Genomic DNA, 4900 nt, shown 5'->3' with positions numbered 1-4900 from the left:
CAGGGGGTGGGGTCGTGGCGCTGGGGGCGGTTCCGCCGCGGGAGGATGCCCAGTGGACAGGCCGCCAGGGCCGGGCGGGCCTGTTTTCCCGAAGGGGGAGGAAGTTCACGGTGGAAGCAGCACAGCCATCCTGGCTCTGGGCCAGGCCGATTATTCACAGTCCTGATGTCATCGGATCACAGGAATCTGGGAGTTGGACAGGCCTAATCTCAAAGGCCTAAAAGGGGCTCTCAGGACCAGTTGGCTCTGAGCCCCTGTCAGGACAGGATGACAAGCATGTTTGCAGTTCTAAACAAGCACACCCTGGGGGGGGCTGGGAGGTGGCCAGCCGTCGATGGCCCCTGGGGACACGGAGGCTGGGGAGACCAGCACACCTGGGGGTGGAGGGCCGGCCCCACCTGCAGCGGGAAGTGGCTGCTCCAGTGGGAACCTCAGGCTTGGGTTTCTGCCCTGCCACCGCCCTGCTCCAGAAGTTTAGGGAGAACCAGTTCCCCTCGCTGTGCAGTGCAGGCTGCACTAGCAGCCCCTGAGCGCCGAGTGGCTGCAGCAGAGGCAGGGCCCGGAGCCGCCTGCTTCAGCCTCAAGGAGCCTTCCTCAGGGCCACCCCTGCCGCAGTGCGGAGACTTCGCTTTCAGATGCAAATGCTTCTGGAAACAGGCAAACTGTCCGCCTTGCTGACACCTTGCTGACACCTTTCGCAGTGACTGAGGAGGAAGACCAGATGGGTGCAGGGAAAGGCTTAGGTTTGGACCCAGCTCTGCCGGTGCCTGGGGGCTGACCCAGTCAGGTTCCAACGCGGGGAGCCTTGCGCCCTTCTCTGCAGGCCGCGGGGGTCAGAGAGGAGCAGAGTGTCCCCGGCACGTGGCCGGGGCTCCGGAGTGGCGTTGTCAGCATAGGTGGGAAACGAGAGAGGGCTGAGAGAAAGAAGGCGGGGAGGGAAGAGGTCCCCGGAGGAGATTGCGGGTGACCCGCTATTGCAGGGGAGGCCGCATTTCATGTATTATGATCCTAAATAGAGCCATGTTTGTTGAGCCATGAGAGCTGATTTTCCGGTTGGAGGGTAATGCCACCTGGCCAAACTGCTTTTTCACATTTTTATCCAGCCATGGCCCCGCCGATGGTGGCCATGGAAAAGGGGCGATGGGGGTGAGTCAGCGCAGAGCCGGGAGGCGGGACGCAGCTGAGCCGCCACGGTGGTGGCCCTGCCTGGGGGACGTGCAGCTCCTTTCCTGCAAGGTGGTCTGCAACAGCGAGGGGCAGAGGCCTGGCGGGGGCGGGGGCGCTGTGGGGCAGCAGAGGTGGAGGAGTGGCAACCAGGAAACGTTCAGCTCCCGGAGAGGACGGTTTTCGCTGAATGGTCACATCTAATCCTAGACCCGGCAGAGCCTGCAGTTGGGACTTTGGCTCCTGCAGCCCGGCAGGGAACACCCAGGGGCAGGACGCTGAGGTAACTGGCGACCGGAGGTGGGGGAGAAACAGCCTGTCCCCACAGCCTGCCGGATGCCCGCAATGCCCCCTTCTGGTTTTTAGCGATGAAAATGCATACTTGATCCGTTTGACCTTCCAAATAGACCCTCCGGAGGGGGGGGCACCCGCTGGTTTTGAGCGAGGGAGGGGCAGACACAGGGCAGGAGATGGAGAGTAGAGGGTTTGCCTGAGCTTTGTGGAAATACACCAGGATGACTCAGACCAGCGAAGGCCCCAGAAGCTGGGGCCTTTGTGTCCCTACTGACTGTGACATTGGTTTCCTCTGATAGGCTCTGGGGGAGCCCAGCCCCTGGTGGTAGGTGCCCGGAGGCCGACACAGTGACAATGGGAGCCTTAATTTTAGTCAAGGGGAAAAAAAGAAAGGAAAATAGATCTTGGTGACATCATATCCTGGGAACATTGCATCAAAGCCCTTTATTTTAAAGAAAGAGAAATAAAATCCAGGCCGAGGTGACATGGAGACACAGTGGGCACAGGGAAGTGGCACGAAGAATTCCCGTAGGGCTCTTCCCAGCGCTGTTTCTGCAGCAGGAGGCCCGAGTCCCCAGTGGCAGTGGTGGCAGCTGGGCAGTGGGTGGGCTGCCGGGACCCCGGGACCCCGTCACTGGGCAGATGGCGGGATGCGGCAGGACAAGGACCACGCTGAGACCCTGATCAGCAGCACAGGAACTGGTGTGTTGTCTGCGGAAACCCGGGGAGCGAAGTGGGCAAGAAGCTTACGACGAGGGGGGTTTGGACCAGAAGGCAAAAAGTTTGTACACAAACTAAGAAGGTTTAATTTTGGAAGCCATCTGGCTTTTTAGGGAATGGGTTAACTATCATGATGGACTTGCAGTCGTTACTGTGGCATGCCACAGTACGGCATGCCACCTTCGTCTAGACCAGAGACTCCCACCAGTTGCGCAAATGCCACACAAACACCGAGAAACACCAAAGCGGACTAGCTTGAAGGATTGGGAAGAGCCCCTAACAACGGCCACTCTTGTTAAGAATTGTTTTCCAGGTTGTACGGGGCGGTCTTTGTACTATTCCTTTTTTTTTTTTTTTTGAGACAAAGTCTTGCTCTGTTGCCCAGGCTAGAGTGCCATGGCATTGTTAGGTTTGTTCCAGTAGGAACCCAAAACATACCCTAAAGCCTGTGAAACAAAAGCCACAGGAGTCAGGAGAGTCCAAGGTTATAAACCTAGCTCGGGCCACAGACAGCTGCAGCCACTGTGCAGCAGCCAGCATTCCCGTCCCCCCCGAAGGACGAAGCTACCTGCTCCCATCTCTGCATGTGCTACTCACTCACCACACAAAACCCTCTGTAAAATCCAAGGCTTTCCCATCCCTCGGGGTGGACACTCTTTGGCCTCCACCCATCTGCACCCAGATGCTCAAAATAGAACAGCATTTGCTACATATGAGGCTTCGTGTGTCTCCCTCTCGGCTCCGGACTTAACAGGCATCAGCCTAGCTCACAGTAACCTCACACTCCTGGGCTCAAGCAATCCTCCTGCTTCAGCCTCCCGAGTAGCTGGGACTGCAGGTGCACCCCACCATGCCCAGCTAATTTTTTCTACTTTTAGTAGAGAGGGGGGTCTCACTCTTGCTTAGGCTGGTCTCAAACCACTGACCTCAACAGGTCCTCCCACCTCGGCCTCCCAGAGTGCTAGGATTACAGGTGTGAGCCACCACGATTGGCCTTTGCATTATTCTTGAAACTATTGGGTCAGTTTGAAATTCTCTTGGAGCCGTAATTCTTTTGAATATTGAGCCCACTGAAATATATTTTTTAAATTCCTATACTAAAGATAAGTCTAAAGAATTGTTTTGACTATCTAAGAACTGAAAATAGATGGCTAAAAGTAGAGGAATAGTATAATAGGACACGTTAGTATGGTGCAAATTGCGGAGCCATTATGATGCTTAATAACATAATTATATAGACATCAAAATCAATCATAAAATTATCTTGCCCCAAAGAAGCAAGAAACAATCTGTATATGAACCATGATATATACTATGCAAATACTACCTAGGTATGTGGATAAAGATCAAGAGAAAATTAAGTAATTGAGTGCTGTCATTGTTAGTGAATTTTTTGTCAATTCCTTTTGTGATGCTTCTAAACTGCTTTCATGAAAAGAGACTTCCTGACTCCACGCTGGATGGAGGCAAGGCTGGGTGTGTCCAGCCAGGGGCCACTCCGCCGCGTTTGTCCACGGCAGCACATCAGAAGGCTAGGAACCTTCCTTAACAACTCATTATGGAGCCATCTGTGAATTTATTCAAATTATTTTTAAACACATCTCATTTTTTATCAGTTCCTTTGTGGAGGGAATTGAGTTTCTTAGGTTGGTTTACTGGTTCTGTAAAGCAGAACGTTCCTTTCCTTGGTCCTGAAGCTACCTCTTTTCATACCTGAAACCAGGCATAACCCTGGGTTCAATATCCAGACAAGCAGGTGTCCACCTGGACATGCCCCCTAGGGTGCCTGGGGCTGGAAATCAGGAAGTTTCCTTCCTTTTCTCTGAAGTTGGTGCGTGGCTATGGGCCAGTCCATTTGCCTGCGCTTAGCTGTGGGGCTTCCTTGTGTCTCGGGTGAGAACAAGAAACTCACGGGATTATTATTTGACTCAAATAGGATAACACGGGAAGGAAAATGCTTTGAGACAAATGTCATGCTACCAGTGATTCATACACCGTCTTACAAACATGTTTTGTGCGTTTGTCCTTTGCCTAGATCTAACTTCACATGGGAAGCAAGGGAGCCTCAGACCCTTATTTTTTTTCAGAGAAGCAAAAAAGGACTTTAAGGAGCATCCACCTTGAATTTTCCAAACTGTCTTCTAAGCAACATTTAGCATCACACACATGAACAAAAATCAAGGCTATTAATATCTTTTCTTTTAAAAGCAATATTACCACACTAGATGCAAGATCATAACATGGGAAATTGGAGGGGAAGAGAAGCGTAGGTGGGAATGCTGTGCTTTCTGCTCAGTTTTTCTGTAAACCTAAAACTGCTCAAAGGAATGTCTATTAATTAAAAATATATTTACTTGGCCGGGCTCGGTGGCTCATGCCTGTAATCCCAGCACTCTGGGAGGCCGAGGTGGGAGGACCACTCAAGGTCAGGAGTTCGGGACCAGCCTGAGCAAGAGCCAGACCCCCGTCTCTACTAAAAAAAATAGAAAGAAACTAGCTGGACAACTAAAAATATACAGAAAAAATTAGCCAGGCATGGTGGCACATGCCTGTAGTCCCAGCTACTCAGGAGGCTGAGGCAGAAGGATTGCTTGAGCCCAGGAGTTTGAGGTTGCTGTGAGCTAGGGTGACGCCACAGCACTCTAGCCCGGGCAACAGAGCGAGACTGTCTCCAAAAAAAAAAAAAAGCAAAATATGACCATTTCTGATATTATAAAATTAT

The sequence above is a fragment of the Lemur catta genome, chromosome 22, assembly GCF_020740605.2.
Source record: "Lemur catta isolate mLemCat1 chromosome 22, mLemCat1.pri, whole genome shotgun sequence".
NCBI lineage: Eukaryota > Metazoa > Chordata > Mammalia > Primates > Lemuridae > Lemur > Lemur catta.
This window is presented reverse-complemented; position numbering follows the sequence as displayed.